General features: G+C 35.9%; 1 protein-coding gene across 1 annotated transcript in view; it reads right to left on the reverse strand.

Moving 5' to 3' along the window:
* tctn1 (tectonic family member 1) overlaps positions 1–13,264 on the reverse strand; it is an 845,382-nt gene that overhangs the window by 600,861 nt on the left and 231,257 nt on the right. The window lies entirely within an intron of this gene.

A 13,264-nucleotide genomic window follows, 5' to 3' on the forward strand; every position in this document is an offset into this window, starting at 1 on the left:
GTTCATTTCTTCTGTTGAACACAAGACAAGACAGTCTGAACACTTGGGGGAAAGGCATTTACATCAATAGGAACAAAAAATAATATGAAAGTCAAAGGCTGCTGGTTTCCAACATCCCTCAGAGTATCTTCTTTCATGTTCAACAGATGAAAGAAACTCATGCAGGTTTGGACAAAATGGAGAGAGTGAAGGATGACCAAATTTTCATTTTTGGGTGAACTATCAATTTAAAGTTCTTAATGGGCTCTATGCACAGCTAGTGTTTTTAGCCAATGATGAACTTCCAGTGAAACCTTCATGTGACTATTTTCAATTTTATATGGTTCCTTTTACAGCATTGATGTTGTGATGTAATTCAAATATAATCAGTTTAAAAGTGTTCAGCATCCATTTGGTTGTTAAAGTGTAAAAAGAGATGAAAGACCGATTAAATGCAGACGCCGTCATTAGGCACAGGCTAGAGTAGAAATTCTATTGAAAATACTTTATATATAATAATAAAATTAAATGCTATATTTTAACGACATGGCATGGAAAAATATAATTTAATGCAGTGCTTCCTGTTTGGTCTGATACCCACTTTATATCATATCTCTGCCAAGCAGTCAAGACCTTTTTTTTTTTTTTTTTTTTTTTAAATCAGATCTTAAATGCTGCAATTTTGCATGGGATTACAATTAACCGGAAGCCCTGGGGCTGGCTGACTGACAGTAAAATTACCCATGTGCATATACCCCATTAGCCTAAAACTCCTGTTTCCATGTTCCATATGCATTCAAAAAAAAAAACTAAATATGCCTTTAGTTGGTCCAAAGAATGTATGTTTAAATTAAACAATTGACTTATGTTTGTCTATTAAAACTAAAAGAGTTGTGTTTTGTCAAATTTAAACAACTTGCTTAATTAAAATGAATGAAAGGAAGTTGTGTTGATTCTGCAGTACTGAATTTTGGTCAACTGGTAAAGCAAAAAGCTTAGAATCACCAAGAGGCGACACTCTAGTGCGATTTGGGAAACAGCCACTAGATGGCGCGGCGGCCAATTTGGAATGAAAACTCCAATAGAACAACAGCATATTATAAGTCTGTAAAATAAACTATTAAAAGTGCTGATGATTGTGATAGTAAGTGTTGTATTGCCATCTTTCAGGTTGTATCTCAGCTTTAATTCGCATTTTAAATAAATAAATAAAAAAACAAAGCAGCTGCTTACCATCGCGACAGCAATAGGATCCAATGGACAGCCGACCGCTTTCACTCCAAAATGGCGGAATCCGGGGCTGTTGCTGGGGGCTGCTGTTGCAATAGAACGTTCTATTGAGTGTCGCCTCTTGGTCATTCTAAGCTCTTTAAGTGAAGTGATATCTGCACATGCGCAGTTTCAAAACAACACAGAAAGGAAGATTCAAACCACAACAATCGCTCTCATTATATGGGAATCAAAAGACAAAGAGCTTAGAATCACCAAGAGGCGACACTCAATAGAACGTTGCATTGCAACAGCAGCAAGTGAGTGTCGCCTCTTGGTCATTCTATGCTCATTGCAAAACATGAACATTACTGTACAAATTGAAAAAGTGCAAAAGTTTACCCAATGTGATCACACAGGTGAGATTTTTCAATTTTTATGCATTTATATCGAGGCAGTGACTACATTTGAATCAATAATGTAACATACTCCCTTGTAAAGCCTAGTTTATACTTCTGCGTCAAGTGACCGGCGTGACCCACGGCGCATGCAACGCGCTAAGCTGTGCATTTATACTTCTGCGCACTGTCTCTGTTGGTCTGAATTAACACTTCCGAAACGCTAGTGAGCAGTGAGGTGTTAATGTTCCTCTGTGTCGAGTTTCTTCTCTGCTGTTTTGCTTTTCCTGAACACTTCCGGGATGTACATGTGGCTCAAACTCGCTCATTTCGATGCAGGAACCGGCGGACGTGCAAGAACTTTAACTATGAGGTAAACACAAAACAAAACTTTCCATCAGGAGCTCCTTTATGGGACTCCACACTTGTAAACAATTGCTCAATTGGGCTCGCGTCCAGCTCGCGCCATTCGCGTGGCTCTCTGTCCCGCCCAGACTGGTCAGCGCTACCAAGTCGACCAATCACAGAGCTTGCGCTACGCGTCGTTGCGACGTGTAGTTACAATTTTTGAGAGGTGCACGTCGGCCACGGCAAAGGGCTATGCATACGCCGGCGTTTCACGCAGAAGTATAAGTCAGCCTTTAACGTTAACATAGTAGTGTTGTTATGATGAGGCCATGTTACCTATGTCTTTTTCACATTATATTATTGCACTTACTGTAAATAACTAATCAGATTAAAGCTAAACTGAATGTTATGTTGATTGAACTAAACATTATGCAACATTATTAACATTAACTAAAGTTCAATAAAATAAATATTCTTTCTTTAAGAAAACTTAATTCGGTTACGTAGAACCTATTGACATAAGTTAATTAATATATATTTATATATATATATATATATATATATATATATATATATATATATATATATATATATATATATATATATATATATATATATATATATATATATAAAATTTTGAGTGTGTGTGACTGTGCGTGTGAAACTAAATTGGAAAAAACTATGTATCTTTATCTAACTAAGTGGGCATTCTTTACATTTGCTATAACTGGTAACAACAGCACTTTAAAAATAACAACACTGCAAAAAAAGTGAAAAACTAATGAAGAAAATGTTTTTGGCACAGCAGCCCAACCAGTCTCCATTCATTTGGAAGGTCTGCGCTTTTCTGCCAAGTTCATGCAAGGACACGGTCTCAGTAGGTATAAACCAGCACAAAGAAGGACAGTGCTAAAAAAAAGCAGTCTGTGGCGCAAACAAAATGTTAGTAGAGAAGCCTTGTGGAGGGAACTGGGCTCTGTGGGTCATTTCCTCACAGTTCATTGGGTCTCTGTAGCAGCCAGTGCACCGGATCCCCGCTGGCTCTCTCATAGAAGTTCAATACGAACGTGCGAGTCAGTCGATGTCTGCGAGACAGACACTGGTCAGCTGAGGTTTAGCGCACTCTGTGTACGACTGATGCCTGGAAATACAATGCGAAATAGACTTGGGGGTGTAATCGAACAACTCTGCTGCTCTGCACAATAGTCAAAACAGTCTCTTCTGCCCGTCTCTGCACTCACTGTAAAAAGTAGTAGCTGCCTTAAATTTTTTTAACTGAATCAAATTAAGAGTAGAAGTAGTTTCAGCTTATATTAAATTAAACTTAAATACTACATCTTGTATCAAAAAATTAAGCTAAACATGCATTGTTAAAAAATAATTAAAATAAAATAAAGCACTGCTTAATTAATTTTTTTTTTTTTTACATTGGAACAATTTGTTAGCCCATCTATCCAGTGACAAATGCACAGACCCAAGTTCGATTCCTATTTTATGCTGCTCTGAAGATCCCACGCCCCTGTCTACTGTCCTATTCACAAAGAATGAAAGCAATGGTGTAAATTAACACATTACAAATACTCAAATTACTGTAACTGAGTAGTTTTTCTCAGGAATTTACTAAGTAGTTTTAAAAATGTGCCCAATCAAATCGCACATAGAAAGTAAATCTCATCATACTGAACTACCTCAAGACATGGGCTATTAATAAATGCAGCAAACTGTTTGCTTTAAAAGAGCGTTAAAAGAGTCCAAGAAGATGTCTGGAATCTTTACACACAATGACCCAGAGTCTGTTTAGATGCATTTCACTGATGAGAAGATGATGGATGTTTTTTGTAGCATGTCATGTTTTACGATGCGATGCTTAATTAACATCTATTATATTGATTCTTGAACATCATATTTGTTCGAAAATGTAATCCATACCTATTGTCTACCCCTAAACCCAACAACTGTAAACTATTCATTTAAAAAAAAAATTTAAACAAACAGTTAAAATAAACAGTAAAAATATCCCTTAAATCTGATTGGCTGATTGGAATGCTGTTCCAGTATCAACATAGATGTTACCCCAGGAGCATGTCCTACTAAGTGAAATCAGGTTTAACTCTATGATGACTGAAAATGCCTTAAACAATAAATAAATGCACTACAGAATGTTACGTTTACACACACATCCACAAATTACATGTGAACGCATCAGCTTTTTACAGCGTAATACTCACTACTCATGAGCACTTTTACTCTAGACCAGGGATCACCAATCTCGTTCCCGGAGGTCCGGTGTCCTGCATATTTTATCAAACACACCCTAATCAAACACACCTGAAGAAGCTAATCAAGGTCTTACTAGGTATATTTGAAACACCTAGGCAGGTGTGTTGAGGCAAGTTGGAGCTAAACCCTGCAGGGCACTGGACCTCCAAGTCCAGGTCTCCATTGGTAACCCTTGCACTACATTTTTGGGCAAGTAATTGTACTTTTACTTGAGTGTGATTTTCAGTGCTCTTTCCAAGTAAAAAAAAAAAAGTTTAATTAAACTAAATTTGCAATTCAATTCAACTTAGATCAATTAAACTGACATAAACAACAACTTAAAATTTGCATGAAACAAAGTTGAAACCTGATTGAAACCTTACTAAAATAAGTTAAAATAACATGAAAAAACCATTAGTTGTCAAGACTTTTTGATAATTTTTACAGTGTAATTATGCTCAAAAATATTTACGAAGAGGTAGCTAACGCATGTTACTATGAGTTGTTAGACATCCCCATGGCATTTTCATACACAGGTGTGAGTCCATGCTCTGAAACCTGGTAGGTACTTTTGCGCTGAGTGATTGCCCTACCCCATGACACTTACTTTGTACATAGCCAATGTCGTTGTGAGCATTTATACTACTGTGCTCTCTTTGTGTTGCTCTGCATTAACACTTCTGATATGCCATTTGTTTGAGATTACATCACAAATATGTGTGATGCTTCTATTCAAAATTAAAGTATCCATTTGGAGCGCAAGACTTTTTAAACACTCACGCCACTAGCCTTGCTCCCCTGCCTTGGCCCCACCCACACTCATCACCACTACCAAACAGGCCAATCACAGAGCTTGTGCTTTGCATCATTGCAACATATAGTTACATTTTTTGAGAGATCTATGGCTGCGTCCGAAATCGCATACTTTCATACTATATAGTACGCTAAAAGTAGTATGCGAGCCGAGTTGTATGTCTGAGTTCTTAGAATTCGAAAGTCAGTATATAAGAAGTACCCAGATGACCTACTACTTCCGGCGAGATTCTGAATGCGTATTGTATTGATGCTATGCTATCCCATGATGCCCCGCAAGAGAATTTATGAGTGGGAGTGAAGCGACGCAACTGATGCAGGTAGGTAGATGGTAGTACATGCGAGTTCCATTCATACTTCTCACATTCATACTGTATAGAACGTACTTTTCTAACGATCGAGTAGTACATTTAAATTCAAATGCAGTACCTACTGAGTAGTAGGCAGTTTCGGACGCAGCCTGTGTCAATGTACAGCATAGGGTGTGTAACCTAGAGTACAGCATGGACTTAACATAGAATTTTAAATTGGCCTTGCTTGATTCAAATCAAGAAGATCTAATATGACTTAATTCAAGACAATTTTAAATATAGTGCTGTCAAGAGGATTAATAGTCTAAACCTTGGCAAATGACTATGAAATAAGCGTGATAATCAATAGCTTGCCATCGCTATTAAAGGATTTTATTACACAATGGTCAGGAATACTTGATTCTGGTTGATCAGTCATGACATTCCAAGGTATGTTATTCCAAAATAACAACTGCTGAAACTGATAACACAGAGTCATCAGGGTACTTTGAATTATCTTGACCATCCGTGAATTCATTCACTTCCATATTATGCGACATAGGCTCATTCTGAATATGTTGCCCTATATACATCTCTTTAAATCACAAATTATGTAGCCATAAGTACATATGGCTGCATTTCGTCTTTAAAATGAACGCTACGGGGCAGTATGACGCCGCTCCTAGCTGACCGCTTACCTCCATATGGACGGCTTTCCAGTTGTTTCCAGTTTGTCCGGGAGCTTTCTATAAACATCGGTGGACTTAAGACGCAGTTGGAATTGACCACGACAATGGGGTTTGAATATGACTTAGAACTGTTTCTAGCAAGCAGGTAAGACAAAAACAGAAGTCAAAAAATAAAATAAACAAGCAAATAGCAGGGTGAGAATGCTGTAAAATCTGAAAACGTGGTAATAATCAGACGAGAGCTTTTCTTATTCTGGATTTCTTTTCTAAAATTGTTGGTTGGTTTTAGGGAAGCGGGGTCAGGTCAATCTGTGCTTTTGAAAACACTATTGGTTGGGTTTAGGGAGTGAGGAGAGTGGTTCAGTCGATGCTCAGTCAGTCAGTCGACAGCGGAATCTCAAAAAGCATACAGTGGCCTCTGATGGGTTTGCGGTTACAAAAACTATACATTTTCAGAATGAGCCTGGGCTGACATGCTTTACTGTCTTCACTGCTGTTTTTTAATGTTTGATGCCACATTATGACTGAATAATATGTAAGTTCAATTTAGTTCAGTAATATGTAAGTATTCAATTCATCTTTATTTATATAACACTTTTTTACAATGTATTTTAACAATGACAAAACAAGTTAGAGTATGCTCCATTCAGCAGGTTTCGTTTCTGTCAGCTTTGACTTTTATTAAGTGAAGTTTTTTAACTAATTTCGAGAGGAACACGTGATATAATTGACTGCAGCTGGCCGCCTATCTACACTCATATATAGCCAATCAGATCTATCCTAACTCACTATAAATAGCTTAGCTAGATATTACTCCCTTATCTTCGTTTTCCAAAGAAACCCCCCATCCACCCCCTTTCTTCCTTTCCTCCTTTAAAAAGGGGAGCTCTCGAGAACCACCTGATCTCGTACTCCCCTCACATGCTCTATGGACCTGGCGGGAGCCTTGGGCTCAACTATCTCCGATCTCAGGGTTCTCTCCCGGGACAGCATGCCAAACCTGCTTACAGTTATCAAGCAATATCTAAGTGTGAACTCTTGAAACCATTATTAAACTATTACAGCTCAGAACAAAGGCTTTATAATGCAAAAGCAATGGCTTTATTCCACTTTTTACATGGCTAGGTGCCACAAAACCTAAAAATTACACACAACATTGTTCTGCCAATAAGCCGATCTGGCTCTATTCTGCGAAAACAACCTTCTGGATGAGCTTTATCTTTCACTTAAATGCATTTCACAAAGGCATCCACCATCAGCTTTAAAACCTAGGCCATTACTTATCCCTTACTTAGTTTAACAAATTGATTTTAACTTGTATAACTCACAGTACCTAAAAAAAATGTCATGATTAGCAAGTCATGACAACATAATGTTCATTTAACTTAAAAATTATTGTTAAAACTTACTAACTATTGTAAGTCAGTTTAATGCAATGTATAAGTTAAAAGATGTTCAATTGATTTAATCATTTAAGACAACTGACGTATTTATTTTTACAGCATTGAAGTCAACGGCCATGTCAGCTCACGCACGCTGTAAAAAATCTAGGTTTATACACTCAGTCTGTTGTTTTAAGTGTTTATAAATCATTATTAAAACCAGATAGGTTTGACTGAGATGGCCCTGTATGGAAAACGCACGCTTATTAATGTGCTTTTGCCTTTTCAGAAATGTTCTCTATTAGCGGCCGTATAAATTTGGTTTGAATTTTAACAAGGAAATGGAATGCACGGAGCCATCAAAAGAGGCGTACGTCTCCTCTGAGCTTCACTTCAATGCGCCGACAGCCAACCGTATTCGAGTCGAATCTGCTGTTGAAAACAATCAGCAATTAAACCGTGGCTTTGAAAGCAGATCACAGAGAGCCGCTATAAGAGATCTTCATTGTTAACACTAAGATTTTTTGTTTGTTTTTTCTCACTGGCTGATGGTGAAAGTGTCCCAAATGAGCATGCACGCCTCGTTACCCCAGACGGCCTTGTTTTGATGTGCCGGTTTTGTACAGAGGGGAATGTACATTTTGTCCTTACATTTGACCTTTGTGTTTCAATACAATGAGAAATGGCATTCACTAATGGAGGCAATGCACTAACTCATTATAATCATTCATGGGAATGTGCTTGTGGAGGTATGGTGGCCATAGGAATTGCATATTTCTCATGTGCATAAAATAGAAGCGGGAAAAAATGCAATGCAAAAGTATCATTGCTATAGGGAGTAAAAATTAAGGCGTAGTTACGTAAAACTTTTATGGCAGTTTTGGGATTCTTCGGTTTCATTGTGGCTGATTTTATTTGCAACATCATAAACGTTCTAAAGGATTTTTTTTTTTGTGAACAATTGTTTTTATTATTTCATTTTTTGTTGAAATATAGAAAGAAGGGTTTATATAATAAGAACTGCCCAATGGCCCAGGGTCAGCATGTGAGATGCTCTAGAACAGGGGTGCTCAATCCTGTTCCTGGAGAGCTACCTTCCTGCAGACTTCAGTTGCTACCCATATCAAACACACCTGAACCAATTAATTAGGACCTGAACACCACTTGATAATTACAGGCAGGTGTGTTTGATATGGTTAGCAACTGAAATCTGCAGGAAGGTAGATCACCAGGAACAGGATTGAGCACCCCTGTTCTAGACAGTAGACAGGATTGTTACTGGCCCGATCGGGCGACTGATGCTCTGTCACTAAAGTTTTATTTTCCAGTGACTATTTGACAATTGCGTGCAAATACAGTCACAATCGAGAAACAGTTTGTGTTTTAAAGCCTTCAAATGCTACCTTCTCGTTTCCTCTTATCTGACTGGATGTTGCATGTTATTTTTTTCGTAACAACCAGTACAGCGAAGAGACAACAACAAGTCTAGTAATATATGTAAGAAATAGCTATTAACTTTTCTTTTTGGTAGGGCCAGTGAAAATATTGGCAGGGCTAGTAAAAATCTGAACCACTGGTCCGTTCGGGCTAGTAGAAAAAAATCCTTAGTGTTGAACCCTGGAAAGGATACAGCATATGACTATATCGTAAAACAACAGCGAATCCCCACACCCCAACACGATTTATTCTATAATAACAGAAGTTAAAACATTGCTGTGAAAAAAAAAACAAGAATAATATTAAACTAAAAGATTAGAAGTTAAAAAAGTACAAATAAATAACTATTACTTTATACATAAAGTAAATATAAACAGAAAATCTGTACATTAGAATGTATAAACAAAAGATTTGACAGTACCATCCAGGACTTTTCCAGTTTTTGACTGAGCAGAATGTACAATTTTAGTCCTGTTGAAATTCTAATGGGTTATCATTATTATAATTCACATAGTTTTATACAATATTTTATTCCTAAAATCATGTTGTTGTTAGTTTGAATGTTAAAAATATTTTTGAAAGCTTGTTTCTGAAACTGAAATAAAAAAATGATAGTTTAAATATTGTTTTTCTCCCTTAAACAGTAAGAAAGAAGTCAGAATTGTGAGATTTCAACTCAAAACTCTATATATGCACAGCTAATGTTTTTCAGTCAACGATAAACTTCCGGTGAAAGCTTAATGTGACTAATTTCAATTTCATAAGGTTCTTTTTTATAGCATCGATGTTGTAATGTAATTACAATACATTCAGTTAAATAGACTTAAGCATTCATTTAGCTGTTCAAGCATAAAACGAGATGAAAGACAACGTAAACTCTAGCGCTATCATCAGCAGGCGAGCACTGAAACTATTGAAAATACCAAGGTAAAATAAACTGTCATATTTTAAAAACATGGCAGGGGGAAATTAATTTAATGCAGTGCTTCTTGTCCGGTCTGACACCCACTTTATATCGTATATCTATCAGGCAGTGGAAATCACTGACTTTTAAAGAAATCAGTGGCAAGTTTATAATGGGAATTTCATAATCAGAAGACCGCAAATGCTGAGACTGGCTTGCTGAAATGAAAAGCCTGTGTGCATATACCCAATTTTCTGAAAAACCCAATAAAATGTGAAAATAAAAACATCTGAATTCTGAGAAATAAAAGTCGAAATTGTGAGATTAAACACAGAATTTGTACTTTGTTTTTTATAAGTTTGAATTTATAGAATTTTACAATTATGACTTCCAAATCATGAGAACTAAATCCGAATTGTAAAATTAAAAACAACAAAAACGTACAGTTTTGAGGTAAAAATCTGAAATGTGTTATATAAACGTATAATTTAAACAATTTTACATTAAGTTATCATTATATCTGGTAAATCTACGTTGTTTAATTCACAATTCTGTCTTTCCCCTCTAAAATTGTAAGAAAAAAAATGTCAGAGAAATAAAAGGCTAACAAAAAAATTCTAACAAGCAACATTTGACAACAAATACTCTTAATTAATCTATTTAATATATTAATAATAACCAATCTATTAAGTAAACAAATAACTATTGCATATAATGTATGAAATATAGCTATGATTTCTAGACATACTGTATATGAACTCAAAACTGCAACAAACAAAACAAACAAACAAACAAACAAACAAAAAAAACCTTAAAGGGCACCTATGATGAAAAACATATTTTGGGAGCTGTTGGACAGAGCTGTGTGCAGGTATAGTGTGTCCACATTATAGGTAAAGTGGCATAGTGTGTCATATTGTGGTGATACATGGACAATAAGCTTTTTCTCCACCCATCAAATTGATTGACAGCTGCGTATTAACATGTCTCCATAGTAACTTGCATAATCCACAAGACAGGACGTGCGCAAAGCAACTGGGATAAACAGATCTGTTCAGCTCGCTGTGATCAATAATCATCCTCAAATGTGATGAAGAGTGAGTTTTACAAGTTTAAAACGTTTTTAAAACAGTGTTTGTAATGAATTACAGCTATTTTTACCGGTTTACTTGTACATTAACATAACGGCTGTCCATACTGTAGTCGATATTAATGTGTTTCCTGTAACATTTGCCATGCAAAAAAAAAAAAAAAAAAACAGTGCAAAGTTAAACGCATGCTCTGTGAGTATGTCTCTCTCTCTCTCTCTGTGTGTGTGTGTGTGTGAACTTTATAACATTGTATGTGACTCATCGTTGCAACTCCACAACACATACATCAAATAATCATTGGTAAAGTTCTTACTGTATTGTTTTCTCACAAATGTTATGTGAGATCTGCTTCCTTCATGTCTGTCACTGTGCTGTTAATCTAACACAGACAATTCCAATAAAAAATAAATAAATAAAGTTTAATAAATAATCTGATGGGTGTTTTGAGCTAAAACTTTACAGACACATTCTGGAGACACAAAAGATTCATCCTAAATCTTGTAAAGGTGGTAAAATACTCTTTAAAACCTTTTTTTAAATTTTGTGGTGGAAATTGTTACGTGCTTGTGTTGTTTGTGTTTTCTCTCTCTCTGGTCATTAGTCAATCCATTCGTCAATCATTTTCTACCAGCTGATGTCACTCTAACGTAATATCCAATAGGCCAAGACCCCCCGGCATAAAAGCGTGCTCCAGACCACCCACCAGGTCTTTCCCTTTTTCCCTCTTGTTTTGCCAGTTTAGTGGCTAATTCGTACGAATTCGTACGAATTCAGTCGTACGAAATGGTACGATTTTAAAAAGTAGGCATGACACCTAACCCCACCCCTAACCCCAACCGTCATTGGGAGATGAGCAAATCGTACTAAATTTAACGAATTACATCGTACGAATTAATGCGAATTAGCCACTAAATGAAAAAGTTACGAATTGCCATGAGATTGTGTTGTACTTTTTGGATAGAGTAGGATAGTTAGGACTCAGAAAATTCTTCATGTGTTGATTTATTTTGTTTTCACTTATTTATTCTTTGGGTTGTGTTCTTTTCTTTAAAAAATCCAAAATTGTATAGATTGTAAATAGTATATTTTTCCTTAGCCTCTTTATTTTTGATCAATTTATTGGTCTGTTCACCTTTTTATATTTGTAAAAAAAATGCTTCCATAATGTTTTTATTTATAGACCAAAAATTGACTATCAACAAGATTTGTTTTATTATTCTGGTTTTTTATTTTAATGTGTGCTTAACTAATTAGATAAGGTCTTATTTGAATATTGAAAGTGACCGTTTGAAATGAAAAGTCTGTCACCATTTTTCTCAAGTTATTGACTTTCAATTTATGAACAAACTTTTATCAGAACACAAGCTTTGGTGCAATGTAAAAAACTCTGCAAAATTGTTGCAAACTATTTATAAGGGTTTAATTTAAACAAATAAAGTAAATATAGTATTGGTCATTTATTGTAGTATTTAATTTGTTTAAATTGTCCAAATAAATAATTAAGTCCAAAAAAAAAAAAAGAGTAATTACAAGGAATCATCTTTGAATCATTTTTTCAGAGTGTTCTGCAGTCGAAAGTTTGTCAGGCCTGAAACAACATTTGTGGATGAAGCCATCCTTTCAAGAGCTCCAAAAAAAAACTCCTAATACCTTAATTTAAGAAACTTTCTGAATCTCTGCTATTGCACAGGTGTGATAGAGAGCAGAGACGCTTTAAGAAGATTAACGAAAGGCTGTCAGACAGACTGACACTGAGGGCAGAAAAAATAAGAAGACAACACTGAAAGTTTGTCTCGCAGACAGCTTTGTGAAGTTCTTCAGACACGGTTAAAGTTTAAAGATTAATCCCAAGTGTTCCTCTGTCTGCATACTAATATTCGTCTGGGACGGCGCGAGTGAGCAATTTCAAATGGTCTCAGGTTATTTTAGATAATGTCTCTTCGCCAGACACAATCGCTATTACCAAAAGATGGATTTTTTTTTCCTTTCAGCAAACCTCATTTACATTTCACTCTGTCAAAACAGGTTTTGTCAGTCAGATCTGAAAATCGGAGGAATAATTTTCTGTCTGGCCCCAGAAAAGTGAAGTCGCAGACCATTTTATTGTTGTGCGTAGAGATTATTAGCTGATTAACGGTTCGAGAAGAGCTGCTTTTTACTTAAGCTGTCCTGCGGCAGAAGACAAGCTAGACAAGGATGATTAATATGTTTTTGCGGTCAAGAAACTAAAAGAAACTTTCTTTAATATTCAGTCGAAGGATGAAAAAGTGATCGAGCTCCAGCTTGCCTCAATAATAAGGATTAGAGAAGAATGAAAGATTCACATTTGGAAACAGAAATATGACAAAAACACCAAACACTATTCATATATTCATGGACAAGATAATAAATATGTACAGTGAAACTAAAATGTTGTGTCTGTTTGTATTTAACCGCTGAATAAATGGGTAGTTCACCCAAAAATG

This window comes from Danio rerio, chromosome 10 (genome assembly GCF_052040795.2).
Source record: "Danio rerio strain M-AB ecotype USA chromosome 10, GRCz13ab, whole genome shotgun sequence".
NCBI classification, from domain to species: Eukaryota; Metazoa; Chordata; class Actinopteri; order Cypriniformes; family Danionidae; genus Danio; species Danio rerio.